Source organism: Ammospiza nelsoni, chromosome 1 (genome assembly GCF_027579445.1).
Source record: "Ammospiza nelsoni isolate bAmmNel1 chromosome 1, bAmmNel1.pri, whole genome shotgun sequence".
NCBI lineage: Eukaryota > Metazoa > Chordata > Aves > Passeriformes > Passerellidae > Ammospiza > Ammospiza nelsoni.
In genome coordinates this window covers 46,875,970-46,893,163 of record NC_080633.1, presented here as the reverse complement: position 1 = coordinate 46,893,163, position 17,194 = coordinate 46,875,970, and the positions used below count along the sequence as shown (strand labels likewise).

The following is a 17,194-nucleotide window of genomic DNA, read 5'->3' as shown; positions in this document are numbered from 1 at the left end:
TTAAGTACAAAGTGAAAATCGTAGGCAAAGAGGAGCCCCTACTTCCCTTCCCCGCCAAATCACCTTTTTCTTTGTTTGTACAATATCAGTACATGCTAGAGAAGTCTATTTCAACTTAAATACACATTTTGTAATGCTTATTTTAAACAAAAAATAATTTAGGAATGCCTAGCTCATCTTTGAGGAAAGTATACAAAGCAAGATGAAGACTAAACTATGAAATATACTATTCCAAATACATTTAAATATATTGGACAAATAACACAAAACTGGAGAGATCTTATGGCTTGCTTTGCCCAATCACACCAATCAAGAAAAAAAAGAGAGGAAACAAGTTTGGAGGTCCTGCCAGGAGCCTGCTCCAGGCCAGGCTCTCCATGGGGTCCCAAACTCCTTTGAGCACATCCACCTCCATGGGCTGCAGGTGGATCTGCTCCACCATCTACTTTCATGGCTGCAGGAGAACAGCTTGCCTCACCAGGATGTTCACCATGGGCTGTAGGGCAATCTCTGCTCCTGTACCTGGAGTACCCAAGCCACCTCCTTCTCCACTGACCTTGGCATCTGCAGAGTTGTTTTTCTCATACATTCTGACTCCTCTCTCCAACTGCAGTTTAACAGAATTTTTCCCTCCCTTCTTAAATACAAAATCCCAGATGTGCTGCCATTACCCCTGATGGGCTGGGTCTGAGCCAGTGATGGGACTGCCCTGGAGCTGGCTGGCATTGGCTATGTTGGAAAAGGGGAAACCTTCTGGCAGCCTCTCAGAGAAGCCACCCCTGCAGCTCCCTGCTATCAAAATGCAACCAAGCAATACTGAATACACCCTCTTACAGAACTAGACCAAAAGAACATACTAGTATATTCCTTTTTCTAGGCTATCATCACTACTTGGTCTGGAAAGTCAGATATAATTTGAAACTGGTTTAAATTGTTTAAAGCCATTCTCAAAGCTAGTATTTTTCAAATGTTGATATGCTTTAAATCATTTGGTGGACTTTATGAAGCTATTGATTAAACTAACACTATGCCTGCTGCTTCTTCTATACTTCAGCAATGAAACTTTTCCTTTACTGGGGCTTTTTATAGTCCATCTTCTCTTTCTTTAAACTATCTAATTATCTTTAACTGGCACTGACTTACTAGCTATACTTTCTCTACTTGTACATTACTTGAAATAAACTAACTAGGCCAAATACCTGTATCTGAGTGGCAAACCAAAGACCATCTAAAAATATGGCATCCAAAGGCCATCACTGTAGCTTGTTGACCTCACACCCATAATATGTGATATCAACTTCTTTTCACAATTCATTAACAGCATAAGCAATCTCTTAGTGCCCACAATTGTGGGCTATCTGAAGTTATTCTAAATATTTTAGAGTCAAATTTACTACAAACACTATTATCATACATTGTCCTCTTCATGTCATTGGACAGAAGAAGTATTCAATATGAAAAAAGAACTACATCATTTTGATTGACGGGTTGGGGGTCTTTTAGACTTGATATCAACTTTTACTCAACGTTTACTCCAATAGCAGCAAAATTCCTACAGACCTTGGTAAGATCAGAACACCTTCACGAAAAGCAGTAACTTGATGGAGGACAATTTCTATAAATAAAAAATACCCATCAAAAACAACACAAACCACCGCAAACAAAAAAAAATCCCACAACGTAAACATCTTGCTTCTTAATTTCCTTCAATTGAAAGTCTGCATTCATATAGAGAATTTGTTGTACAGCCAAACTTACTGTGGCATTATGATTCTCTTCAATTAATCTTCTCTCAAGATTACTGAAGCATGCTAGGTTGTCTCAGCTCCTCTTCATAAAATAAGCTTAATTACCTCAAACACAGAATAAATAAAGGCCAAGGATACATTTCATTGGTAAAAAAGTGTTCTCTACCCCTTTGCTTTAATCTGATCATGACTACAACACCAAGTGAAGTGGAGCAATGGTAGGCTGTCTGAGTGTAAGACTGCACATTGAAGAGTCAGTGTTCCCTCTGAACATGGTTAAAGCACTTCTTGACTCTGTACTTTTCTGCAACTTCAAGCTTTGAACATGATTTCATATCCAACAAACAGTTCCCTACAGGCCAATGAACTTTCTTCCTCATTCAAAATTTATGAAATCAGATGAGCATGTAGAATGCAACTCATCACTCAACATTCTGAGTATATAACAATAAATTAGAGGTTTTCAAAGCTTTGAGAAAGATTATCCTAATTAATTTTAACAGATGAACTCAGGATTAACTTCAAATAAAAGATTACATTATTGCTATTAAGCACGACATCACTGACATTAGAACACTAGCTATACTTTGTTAGAAATGCTAAAAAAGAAACTCCATTGGCTAAATATAGATTTTCCCTTTCCAAGTGACCCAGAACTAAAAGAGAAATTGGAAAAGACATTGTCTAGATAATGATTTACCTAAAGAGAGTTACTGAAATCCAGCTCCAGTTTCCGTTATATACCCAAACAGCCTGCAGGTATAATATCTTCAGCTGGCACCAGGCTTAATGCTTTTTTTATTGATCTGCCATGGCTTAAGTGCACACATAGGATATGGATTGTTAAACAATTCTTGTTATCTATCACTGATTATGGAACTATAATACATCTTGCAGCAGCATCTGCACTTTCTCTAACATGAAATGCTACTTAAAGCAAACTGTCCATTTTATCCTGTGAACTCTCTAACACTTGTGGGGGTTTTGTGTACCATTAAATGCCTGAATTTGTTAAGTACCAATTGCACAAAAAGCCCTCTCTGTTACAGCCCACAGCATAAGTGATAAAGTATCATTAGGTTCTTTGCATTTGATTTGCAACAAACGTAACATATAATTATAACTCAAAGTAATAAGTACTTTCAGGTTCTTTCTATTTCCTTCTCTTCCCCAATCGATCCTTACCTTCTTCTTTAAAGATTTCAAAAAATCTGTGGGATTTGTTCAAGTCAGTCTTTGCAAAGGGTTTGGGACAGCTATTAAGACAGCATGCTGAGTGTTTCCTATTTGGTGCTCAGTAGGAATTAATAGAAATAAATCAATGCATTTTCATATTTTCTTTATACTTTTGTCTCTGTACTTGGTCACAGAGACAAGAGTATAGCAGTGCCATCAGAGCCTCAGAGTTACAAGGAAAAATGAGGCTTCTGCAGTCCTCTAGTTTTTTTTCCTCACAACAAAGAATTCTCTAGTTGTGTTTTCCTTTCTACTAAAATCAAATTTGCAAAAAGCTAAAGAAAAAACAACCTTCTGTACCTTCCCTTTGTCCAAACACTGAAAAAAGACCCACCTGATGTGAATTCAGACTATGAAGGTACTTTTAAAAGAAATCCACTTCAGGGTTCACTGTCATGCATTCTGCTAAGTCAGATTATCAAACACTACACGAATGTTAGAACACTAACAGAGAACTGTCAAATAAACAGGAGAAATCCTGACTAAATTAAGTCAATGGCAAAACTCCAGTGGCTTCAATGGGGCCAGTATTTCATCCTTATCTTGTTGATCAGAGCAATTTTTTCACTGTTCAGAAGGACCAGACTGATGAACCTGCCAAGAATTTCTTAAAGCAGCCTGTCATGGTGACTCATAATGGTGTATACCACTATAACTATTCCTTTTTCATTCTACTAAGGTAAATTCTTCAACTGGCTAAAATACAACAAAGATCTTTCCTTCTTACCAGCCAATGTGTCAGACAAAATAAAGTTCTCCTTAGCATAACCTTACCACAGGTCTGCAAACGAATGATTATCACTCCCTTAACACCTACTCCCAAACACTGATGGTCAAGCCTGCTAAAGTGGTATACCTGCATTAAATAAGAATGATTTGACCCAACAAATGAAGTCCTTTCTTGGTTTGGCAATGTGTTACAAAAAAAGCTTCCTATTTTACAGTGAATCGCAAAGTACACACTGGAAGGAATATCTTTTACATACCACAGACCCAAATTCACAGTAGATTAACTGTGGGTAGTACAACTGAACACTTCTTCTATTTCTTCACAAGGTTTACAATATACACTGTAACTACACTAACCAAAATTATGTCATACAATGCAGACAATCCAATAGCCAGAGAGAACCAACTTATCCACATGAGAATCAATTTCACGCTAAGCTAGAAGAAAACTGGTTTTAATGTGCTGCAAAAATGACGAAAACCAAGGCTCTTTTTGACAAAGACACCAGTGGTTTTTATTTGAAAATATTTGAGAAATCTGTTATAAAATCGTACAACAAGCATTTTTCCCTTGATATCTAATTAAATGAAGTATCCAAGCACAACTGCTTTATTTTTTCTCCTCAGACTGGGATATAATTGCAAAGCATTAATTCTGCCAATGCAGTTCCTTTGTAGGAAAACATGGCAGATGTTTACTGCCAAAGGCATCATAAGAACTTGTCTTACTTTCAGAAGGACTTTTAATCACAGGAGCATAAGAAAATCCTGTCTGTAACACATTATATGACCCTTTCTAGATCTTAACATCTTTAACTATTTCATCATATCTGGCTGGAGTCTATTTTACATTACTCCATAGAATCTCCCCCATCTCAATTCAACAACTTTCTGGTAAAATGTAACCAGACTCAGGATATCTAACATAATTTATTGTGCTAACTGAAATCTCCTGCCTAACTCCTGTTGCATTGTTCCATTTTTTATTAACAATCTGATTCAAATGAGAATGTCAGTTCGTAACTTCATTTAAGCATCTCTGAACAGCAACCTAATACCCCTAATGACTACTCTGGTTACAAGAAACCTGCTCCATTTTAGAGAAAATAAAATCAAGTAATTCATATCTATTTAAATAGATTTTAAGATTGGAAAGTCTGATCATTCAACAAGATTTTACCCTGAAATGTCCTCCACAAATCCCTATATGTAATTCAAGCATCCATTTATTTATAAGCTGGTTTCAAGAATGTCACCAGCAATTATTTTCACTTTAAAACCCCTCAGTTGACTGAAAAGTTTATTTGAAAAAAGCGCTAGAAGAAACACATGCCTATCAATACTGATAGAGTTTTAAGATGATTACAAAAGATTTCTCAATGCAGCCATAAAATTTAATATAGTTCAGCACCACATAACTCTACATTAAAAAGGTTGTTCATAATATTTATTACCTCTAGCTGCACTATTTCTGCTCACCCATCCATTTGAATTGAGGCATCCTTCATCATCCATATACATCAGACCTTCTCTTTGATCTCTAATGGTAAATTTAAAGGCTGAGTAAATGTTCTTTGAAACACAGAGTGCAGCACAGCTGTTTATTGTTACATAGAAGACAGTAAGTAATTAAAATTGAAACTCAATTAAAACAGTGGAACATCCCCCTAATCATTTCCCAACTTTGAAGTAATACCCTTTTTGGTGATATCTCTAATTTACAGTTAACTAGTTTTCTTAAAGTGGAATAAGTCAAGCTTTGGTTAGGGTCAGAATTAATAAAGTACATCTTTCATCAAAAAACAGAGAGCTCCTGGCAGGGCACCCTGCTGTGGTATTTGCACTTAGAACATGCAGCAAACACCCACCAGATATGCAGCCTACCATGATAATTGCATGAAACTCATCAAGCCTGCAGTTTTTACCAGGTTGCTGAAGGCTTTTACAATCCTAAAAAGAAAACTTCAGTGTTATGTAGCTAAATACACGTTACTTTTCAATTAGTTCTTTAGCAATATTCTAATTAGTAGAGGGTGAGCTAAGTCTTTGTCTCAAAGTGTAACTGAATGTAAACAACACCTTAAGGATTCAAGCTTATGAACTCCTTCCTTTTGCATCCCTGTTATCAGCAGTCTTTGTGTTTCAGCCAGGACATAATTAGGAAAAAAAGTATTATTTTTAATGATTTTCAAATCTGCCAGAGTCATGAAGCGCCACATATGCTTGATTTGATGACATTTTCCAGCTCAGATATCAGATCAAATTCTTGGGGATGGGCAAGTCTGAATAAACACAGGGGAAAGGGAAACATGAATTTACAGACCTTCACTTACCATGGGAACATTAGCTGAACCACTGATACCAGGCTCATGAATAGACATAACAACTGACTGCTCACAAAAAGCAAAACAGTCCTAAACACGCTCTTGTTCTTTAAAAACTCAGAAAAATAAAAAAAAAATCTGCAAGCTTAATACTGATGATAGACAGCTTTGTAACAATGTCAGGCATTTAGATTCAAGAAGATGCTGCCCTTTTTCTCCCTAAGAAAAATCCATCAAGACCATGGGGGTGCAATTCACAACGTAGCTACTGAGGAACATTGACTGTCATATACAAGCCAAGATGCTGCCTTAAAATGGCACTATTTAATTCTTAGGCTGCTATACAAGGGTATGAGTGATGCTGGCCAAGGCACAGGCTGTGTCTCATGCTCTCTAAAACACAGCATGTCCAATCACATCTACCTCCAAGTCTGGGATCCAACCACCCAGAGGCACTGAAAACCACCCTACATCACCAGATGGAGCTGGCTGGGTAACATTGTTCCTGAAGTTCAAGAGCTCTCTCTCAAACTAGTGCAGTTAACCTCAGGGAATAATTCTTATTTGCAGTGTAGCTTTCCACTGCAGAAAAAAAAAGAAAAAAAGAAGAGCAAAAAAAAACCAAACACCAAAACAAAAAGAAATCATTTATTAGTACAGACATCCCTGGCTCTCTGAAACTCACAACCCAAGAAAATTTTTGCTCAAGTTCTATTCAAGCTGCAGTTTAAAGCTTTGTTAACATACAGTTATGCATTTTAAAAACAATCTACTAGTACAGAGTTTGTCATGCTTAAACTAAGACCAAGGAAATTTCAGCTTCAAATGTTAAAGTCACCCTTTTACCTAAAGGTAAATATCTTCAAAACTATTTTTTTTTTGTTTCAGAAAAGCACTGGGAACTTTCCTGCATGCAACTCAAAACCAGCTGTACTTTGCAAGTAAAAACTTTCCAAGTGCCTGGCTTTCTGCAGATTTTTGGCAAATCTGTTCGAAAAATTGAAAAATGGGGGCCTGAGCCAAAGCTTACTGAAGTCTATGGAAAAACTCCCACAGATTTCATCAGGATTTGGATTAGGCTCTGAAAAAGTCTGAAGTAATTGAAAAATCAGTTCTGTATGTATAAAATATGAAATTTTCACTAGGTTTAGATTTATTGGACTGCTTTATGGTAATGTGGAAGAGCAAATACACTGTAAATGGTGTTAGTGATGTACATATAGTTTTACACTGCTAATTCACCACAGAGTTCCACAGACTTGTACATGTTACTTACACTACATGTACACTACATTCCAACATAATAGAAATGATGAAATCAATCTTGCATACAAACCCCTTCATTTTAAAGTTACTTAATATTTAAGAAAAAATAGCATTAATATCTTTATTGTCCAACTGGGTTTTTATTTTTTTTTAACTGAAGACCAAACATTCACCTAATGTTTTTAAACCAAAGATTAAACAGACCTTCAAGAGCTGTAAGACAAATTCAGTGATAACATATATAAAAAAAATAATTATGCAAACAACTAGCTCATTCTGGTCACACTTGCTTGGGGCAGTTTATAACAATGTAACAGCAGCAATTTCAGCAAAGGTACACCTAACTTATGGCAGCAGAAGAGCATTGAGTTAACTCAACCTAAATGAGCCAAAAAAGCAAGAATAGCAAATGAAAAATAAATGAATTGTGCTACCTGAAATAGTAGTCACAACATGTCCTGATGCGTAAGCAGTTGCATCTCTGCTTGACTGAAGGATGCTGTTGCCCATCAGAAGAAACTGAATAAGTCATTACACTTGACATATCCTGCTTCATTCATCTGTATCATCTCTCTGCTTATAACTACTTGTGGATGGATAATTTGCCATGGTTGTACTTAAAGGCAGACAGCCCCAGTAACTTTTTGGTGGTCTTGTCCAGATAGGGATTGCAAAGGAAAAGTAATGTCATGCAAACTGCAGAGCTAATTATGGTCTTCAAATGCCTGCAGCTCATGTACAAATACCAGCACACTTCATCATATAAGCTGCTCTTCAAACATCACAGGAAACAAAAGCTTAGAGGAACCAAGAAACCTGGTAAGTGGAAATCCAAAGACTAACTAGACATACAAGACTGAATCTTCATTAATATCATACCTTAATTATTATGCTACATATTTAAAATCTGGCTATATTTTTTTTAAATGACAATATTTGTAGCCTGAAAAAATAACTATCCAGATTTTAGCTTTAATTTTTTTCTTACCTGCTATTATTGAATCTTCTGCAATGGAAGGTCAGAGACTGTACACTTTCCTCCATTAGCAAAACTTTAATACTTTTTCCATCGTTTTGAACAACTACCTTATTAATGCAGATTTTAGAAGTTTATTTTTGCTTGTGGTCTCTAATGGTTTCAAACAACATAGAAAATAAAGTCCAGTGACAAGCAGGATCATTAGGGGAAATTTTTTCAACTGACAATTATTTTCACCAAAAGCTTACCTCAACATTATGAATCATTTGTGACCACTTATACCTAAGTAGGACATATTAAAATTTAATTTCAACGCAAAGAGCCAGCAATAGAAGCGTGCACACCAAGGCACTAATGTGTTGATCCGAACTCTACTTAGTTGAGGCAAGTTGGAATTGCAATACTGCCAACGAAATTTCACAGAACCACAAATGAATGAATCCCAAATCTCAAGAGGGATTTCTTTTTTATTCATTATGCATGACATTTTCCTCTTTAAATTATTCATTTTTTAAAAAATGTTATTGCTTTAGCCTTCTTAACCTTTGTACTCCTTTCCCCTGTGGTTTTTGCCAGCTGTAATATCAATTGAGGAGGGGAGATGTTCTAAACAACATAATAAAAACCTTTTCACAACCCTACAAAAAAATGTGTCTTGCTACGCTTCCATCTTATTTTTCCCCTTTTCACAACACTGGAACTTGGATTGCCCTGAGGGAAAAAAATAAAAGCTTATTTTCTATCAGTGCTTTCATTTCAATTAAAAAAAATATTCGAATGCTTTACCATTATTTATATAATCCCTGAAAATTAACCACTTGGGGAAATATCATTTGAGTCCTGCAGGGTGATGAAAGTTGACCAAGTGAACTAAAATTAAAGACCACCTCAGACATTGTTCCCTACTTTCTTCCCGTGTCTGAAATTCAGAGTTCCTGCTTTCAGTGTGCTCACCTGAAACAAGCCAAATGATGCAAGAACAGGCTGCAATGTGTAGTTAGGCTCACCACAATCTCTTAATCTGTGTTTTAATAGCAAAACACCTAAAAAAGTGCACATAGGAGCTACGACAAGACTGCAAGACATGTTTGAACTCTGTTTATACATGGGTATTACAGTATGACCTTAGGAACATCACTTGTCTCCTGCATAGTTCAAATTTCCTTCCCATATAAATAAATGACCGATGTTACTAAAGCAATAGAAATAAAAGTTTTAAAGAGCTAACGAAGTTACAATGGAAAGAAATTACAAAGAGTAAAGATCCACATCAGAGAGCCAAGCAATCAAGTTTCTGGCTCCACTAAACTGTTCTTAAGCTTTTCTTCAGGAACCACAAAAACTTGTTGCTGTAAGCTCTCCCAAAATTCTCCCTAATGACTTGCTACTCCCCTTCCTTTTCACTAAATCAGCTTTATGGGACAAGGAAAATATTTTAGTCTCAAAAATAAAACCCAAACAATTAGTTTAAAATTTTTGATATATTACTATTCATTTATTTCTAGGCTTTTATATCAAGGTAGAACTGTCCACTGTGAACAGCTGATAATTTTCTGGAGAAATCTTTTCAACACAAAGAACTAGAAGCTGAATTAAAGCTGCAGCATTGCATCATGTTCCATTACAGAGTATATCATCTCTCATTGTTAGCTCACCCAACACAATTTAACAGGAGCGTATGACAATGCCAAGGGCTGCAAGCGTCAGAGCAACTTCTTTGCTCTTATGATTCTTATGTGATTATCATTGCAATTAGATGGAGAGAAGAAAGTTATGCTTAAATTGGCACAACAGTTCAGCCATGCAGAGCTGCACAAATTGGACACAGAAGCACACAATGATTGCACTGTTTATGGATTTAGTCTCTGTTACACCTTTGTCAAACCTTGTAAAAATCTCCCTGCCTGATAGATCCAGACTGGTACCACAGGATTTTCCCTGCAATTACTGCTTTGGGGGCCCCAGATTGAAAGCTGATCAGAAAAGATCTTCCTACCCTTTGTTGCCACCTCTCCCTGTCAGACTCCTTTACTCCCTTGGGTGGCTAGTGGGGGTACTTGCTCCAGCTATCACAGTGCAAGGACCCTGCATGGAGTTGCACGGACATCACAGGGCACAGGATGGAGAAGAAAACCACTGAAGCCAAATGTAGAGAGGAGAAATACAGAAAACAATTGAGGAAAACCAGAGGGGGGAAAAAATGAATCAGAGCCATTCAGGTAGCCTTACTCGAAGGAAGAACTAAAAGGAGAAGACAGTACACATTTTACCAAATGTATGTTTACTTTGAGGCAGTATGAAAAATATGGCAATTTCAAAAATACTTATACAGTGATGATAGATCTGTTTTGGTTTCAATATAAGTAGTACACAACTTTTCAACCTACAAATACACATTAACTTTCAAAACAGGTAAATAGAAGTTTTGAGCATTTAAGAAAATGAAGAATAATGAATACAATTCTTCAGTAATACATAGCTACACTTTATATACATATATTAAATAAATTTAGCCAGCAAATGTAAAACAATCTTACTGTCTTTCTATTTAAGTGAGGGGTTCAGTTTTATATTATACATTAAAACAATAATTTTTCACTGACTGCAAACAACCCACTTCCCAGGGAAATCCATAGTTATTTAATTGATCAACCTGTATGATTTTAAGGAAGTTAGAAAAGATGAATTAGAGTTTGCCTTACAACAGTTAAAGTCACTTAATGTCAATTTCATATTTCAGGACCTGTGCCAAGAAATCTGTAGGAATTAATTGACATTATAATGTGCTTTGGGGAGTAAAAGCCTCCAGGTACATTTAAGAAAAAAGTCCTTAGCAAAGGTATTTTCAATGAGAAATAAGCACTATGACTAAGGTTTAGATTTCCTGAATACAAAGATACTTACCTATGTCCTTTAGACACTGTTGTAAATGCTACTGGAATGGAAGCAGGTAAGGGAGAGTGGAAACAGGTGAGGGGTACTATGATAAAGATGGGTAAAATGCTGAATCTAATTTGATCAATGACCAGCAGTTTCATCAGTCAGCACTGATCAGTGCTCAGGTCTACAAAATCCTTTCAAGTACTTTCAACAACTTTTGTCAATACTCTTCCTTACATAGATTTATTAAGCAGTCCTAAAAATCATTATGAATGCCCAATACCTTAAAACTAAGAAAAAAAAATCTAAAAACATTATTTTAAGGGTTACTAAAGGAAAAACAAAAAAGTAGTTCAATATTTTACTCCTACAGAAAATATATGGAAAATATCTTAAGTGAGGATCATACTTCGTTATGGACTACAGTCTTCTGCAGAAATAAACGGCACTGGACTTTCTCACATCAGTGAGAAACAACCCATATTTTTATACACTTCTTTGCACCCCCTGAGGGGCTACACAAAACTGACAATGCATCATGGTCTCAAGCTCACAATATGTAAGCTACAGGAAAAGATCTCAAACCATGCTCTGTCAGTCTCACATGGTTTTTCTAAGTATCTGCTCGTGGTTCAAAAACATTGTCTGGGCCTCAGGGCAACTTCTGCATCTGTGCCTTCTTCAGGCTACTTGAAATTCAAACTGCATGATTCTAACTTCTCCAGGGGGAAAAAAGTTGCTGTAATTGCTACCAAGATAATGTTACAAACACAGACTGGAAACTGTGTGAGTACAAATGGAAGCCACTACATTTTTCAAGATATTCTGAATTTAAGTCTCTTAAAGCTGGAGAACTTGACTTAGACTGCATGTTCTCTTCCACTAATGACCAATGAAAAATTCATAATTAAGGGTGTAAGAGAGCAATTTGCAACTACAAAAATCCTATTTCTTCAGATCAAACCATTATTAGTCTTTCTTCAGATACATTCAGTGTATTAAGAACTTGCAGTAATATTTATGTCTAATTCTCATATATAGATTAATATTACTCTCCCAGGATCTCAAATCCACACGTTTTTCCAATTAATACTAACATTCTCCCCAAGTTTAATAGCATGTAAACAGAGAGTTCCTTAAGGAATATGACACATTCTGTTTCATCCCAGTTTTCCAGTGAAGAAAATAGCTTTCAAAGGGGCAGTATTCACCCTTAAATACCACCACAAGATTTTGAAAACAGGTTTTTATAAGCTTATGCAAGGAAAAGAAACCCTAGAAAAATTTGTCTTCTAAAGTATGAATATAGATTCTGGATGCATATATATACACTTAATGTGGTAAAGAACATTGCCTTTAAAGCTTGCATTTACCCATTCATAATCTAAATGGTAGAACCATTATTATACAAAATAAAATTATAATCAACTTGATAAATTAAAAACGTAGGAAAACAAAGTATCTAGTCAAGTAAACACCACCATGCTGATTCTGTATAAATACAGAATGGGAAACATCTGGTTAGGAAACAAATTTGTAGAAAAGGGTCTTGAAATTAAAATAGAGCAGAGTGCAGTTCGATATACTTCCTGCACAGACTAAAGGACAAGTATTCCACTTTGGTAAACAAAGAGCAAGACGAAAAATCGTTCATAAAAAGAATGCTAGCATTTTGTCACAATTAGCATAAAAGAAAAGTTACTAGAGGAATCTATTAAAACATTCCAAAGTTTCCAACAATTAAAGAACATCGTTAACTGCCAGCTCTACTTTCAATATTCACAATAAAACACTCTGATTTGCAGGAAAAATCATACATATCAAACATTAGGAAAACCTTCCAATAATGACACTAAACTATTATAACAGCCGTCAAGATATTGTTCAAGGTGTTTATGAGTTCAGATAAACTCTGACATTGATGTTCTGAATCCCTTAACCCCATTACAATACAAAGGGAAAAACTAGATGGGCAGTCATCTTGCCTTCTAGCTCTAACTTGATATAACTTTCAAATATTACACTTACACAAAACTATTTATAAGTTTCATATTTCAAAATATTTATCCTTTTCCTTATAATTTCTGTTCTAGGGATTCAGCCATCTGGGCAGATTACAGTCTTTGACATTCCACAGATTTCAGCGATGGAGATCAGTAATTGACTTTCTGGTTAAATAACATTTTTTCTACTGCTCCAGTGATACTTAACTATATGAGTAAATCATGCTAAAACACAGTACAATGATTTCCTAACGAAGCCAAGAGACAAAAAATATTGAATTTGAGTTAGAAAAAAACAAGGCAGAAGAAAAAGGATGCTCTAAAGAAAAATAAGGTCCTTATTTAAAACTCCTTGCTTGAACAAAGCCTTGAACTGATACAGGCAGTGTTTGCTCACCTCATCAGGTACTATCACAGGAAAAGCAGGATAGCATTCTAGTCAAAGATTAACCGAGCTTCCCAAAATATGGGTAAAGCAATATTGTAAACAGGCCTCCAATCAGACTGACATCTAAACAAGTCTTCAAACACCCACATTTTATACTCATCAAGGTTTTAAAAGCAAACCTGCACAACACACAAATACTATAAGAAACCATCAAAAGCTACAGACCTAACTCACTGCAGGTCATCAGGATTTATGCTATAAATTCTCACACCCATTAAACTCAATACATGACAATGTGGGTGGTCTACAGCACCTTTCCAAGCACTTCCCTGGCGCTGACCCACACTTGGGGTTGGCACCAGGCCCTTAACCCTTCACCATTCCTCTCATCCAGCCATTTATGCATTGCCAAAGGCAACACAGTACATGATATAGCCTGATGTGGTTTACAGCTATAATCATATTTAGCCAATGATTCTGATTCAATTTTAATCACCCATATAAGAACATCTTGCACACTGGAAAACTATCACGTCCCTCCTGAAATTTCTTTTTATTTTTCCCTCAGAAGAAACAAAACTGAACTCTATTCAATTTAAGTTTTTCCTTAAATTGTGTTCCCTGTGAATTCTACTCATGAAGAACAGAAAGAAATACATATCTCCTCATTAAAAGCCATATGACTACAACCCAAAGTTGGAATTCGCCTTTAGTGGAGACATATTGCTGTCGTCTTCTCAGTTGATGGCCCAATATAACCTCACAAGCCTATCCTATGGCAATAGTGCTTATGGAATTATTTCTCGAATTTTAGTGTGTCAGATTGTTACTTGTTAGAGTCCTTGGTGCTTGCTTCAACTGAAAATTGTCTTAATTAACTTTAGATCCTCCTCTAATTTATCAAGATCAGAATTATTGCTCTCTCAATATGCCTCAAACTAGTGCAAGCTTGTTGCAAAGCCACAATTTTAACATTCATGCCCATACTCCATCAGAGAAGCTATTAAAGAAAATAGTGAACAAAACCAGACCCGGGAGAGACCATGGTCTACCTCTAACATATACTCTTGGATTAACTACAAATATTGACAACCACTTTGGAAGGCATCTTTCAAATAGTTACACACTTCAAGGTAATCATCAGCTTTTTAATGTGGCTTCAGGCAATTTCTCTAGATTTCAGGGTACACCATCTTGAACGTATTAAATATAACTTCTAGAAATTGAGCTACTGCTACAGTGCTGCAATACTAGAATGGTACTAGGCACTTTAAAAGAAATTTTTTAAAGTTGATTACTATGGAAAAAGGGGTTTTCATCATTAAGAAAAAGAATGGTCTTAAGAAAAAGTGGTATTGAACAAAATCCTCAAACTAATGCTCACGACCCTACTGAATAATTATGAGACCATCTTTGGCTTGGAGCTTAAACATCCTGAAGAACTTGCCCCTACATTACCATCCAGTATTGCACCATAAATCCTCAGATACAAATACAATTCTGTGTCTCCCTCTCCACATATGGTTCTACCTTGTTCACCTGTACCTATTCCAGTTCTCTCCTTTAAAGGGCTGGGAAAAGGAGTTTCTCTGTTTTCCAGGCATTATCAAAGAGCTCTTGACTCAACAGCACAGATATTTTGTGTACTGGTTTCCCTTTATAATAAGGTACCATTCTCAATTTCTTCCATGTGTACAGACAAGAGGTGCTTTTAGCTGGATTCAACAGTGAGCCAAATTTTTTTTTATTATCCCCACTAACAGCACTGTTTTCATATTGAGGAGTGGTCTTGAGCACAGGAATTAATTTCTTTTAGTAAATCTAACCAGGTAAATGAATTCCAGGAATGTACCTAGAGCACTCCAACTGCTAATGAAGAACCAGTACAGGCACAGAGCTAGTTCTGAAACAAAGATGAGATACAAATGACATTGCCAGCCTCAACTGCTTCTGCCTACAGATCTGCTTCTAACAGACCACATTACTTGCCAAGGTAGAGATGGCCAGAGAAAACCTGAACAGGTAACAAGACAAACATGTTGAAAAAGTGTCAGTAAAACCTTTATTCTCACAAAGAAGTTCTAAGTTTTCTCAGTCTGTTCAAAGACACAGTTTCAAACCACACAGCAAATCCTGCTGGAGGGTAGCTATTTAAATACTGTGCTATTCTGAGGGTTTAACAGAAGTATTTCCCTGTAATGAGCTTCTCATTAATTAAGATAACATTTTTTAGTTTCAAACTCTTTCAAAAATTATATTCTCCCAACAGTTAATGAGTAAATGCAAAGACTATCAAGAGCAATATTTCTTCTAATTTGTTTATAATATTTACAAATTTTACTCCTTTCCAAACAGACTCAACCTAATTGCAAAGTTCCTTGAACTCAGTAACACTAGTCAACTAAATAGCAAGAAGTGAATTGCTTTAGTAAATCAATTCACCTTAGTAGCTTAGGTGGAAAAAGTTGAGCCGCAGCTATTCACACCTTTTCAAAATTCTTAGAAGAAAAAACAATGGTTATATAATCAAAGTTCAACAAATTAAATGCCCTTTGCACGTATTTTAATCTTGCAAAGAAATACTAGCATAAATGTTAAAGCCAATATGACACTTATTCTGCCTCACTTCCTTACTTCACATGACTGAGAGTCAGGTTCCAGACATGACAAGAGTAGAACACTAAAGTAAATTAATATATGCTGGTAGAATTTCTACCACTGCATAGTTGGCAGCTGTTTTACCAGATCATTTATAGTGGCACATGCAAAGGAGGGCCGCACATAACAAGGACTTTTGAGTTGTTGAAACATTCTACAGACCATTCATATTATATTCAACAAGAATTTAATTATTCTTCATAATGTAAGAAAGCAAATACTGATAATCAAGATACTGCCCTAACATAACTCCAATCTTTATCAATAACAATATCCAAATAGCCAACAAAACAAACTCCTAGGCTTAAGCATGATGCATATATAAAATACAAACTTTTCCTTACATATGTGAAGACTGCTGTAGGAGAAGGAAGGAACCGAGGTCAAAGACCATAGTGATATTACGGTTTTGGAGATTATGAAGCTGAACAAGCAGCCAATCCAGATCTGGAGCAGTAAGATGTGGAAAAAAATACCTGTTTCCAAGTCACTTGGAGTATCTGATGTTTACTAAGTCTACCTATCTCACTGGAGGAAAACGTCTTGCAGCAGTACAAAGATGCTAAACTCCAGACTCTACAGAAAGAATGTAACTTTGCTCCCACTATAACTAAAAAGTCAGAATACAGAAAAGGACATTAATAAAACTTCCCTTAAAAATAGTAATCCCTTGACAGTCATGTAAATTATTGTGAAATCTTGCTCACATTCTTATTCTATATGGGAAATAATAGATACTCAAATTAGTTTCATCTTCAATTTCATGTTTTCTGTGAGATACCACACAGCTAACTAGTACTTTCTAAAGTTACAGATTTTTTATTTAGTGTTATTATTACTTCATTAGTTATATGGATATGCCTTAAAGCCACTAATACAAATACATTCATTTCTTTATCAAGAAAACAGGACTTTTCACTCCTCCTTTTTCCATCACATTAGAAACATACACATGCAGATTCACATGCACACAACCAATTGAA

At 35.8% G+C, this 17,194-nt stretch overlaps 1 protein-coding gene across 1 annotated transcript in view; it reads right to left on the bottom strand.

Moving 5' to 3' along the window:
• The window catches only part of BBS9 (Bardet-Biedl syndrome 9), a 286,159-nt gene that overhangs the window by 123,237 nt on the left and 145,728 nt on the right, over positions 1-17,194 (bottom strand). The window lies entirely within an intron of this gene.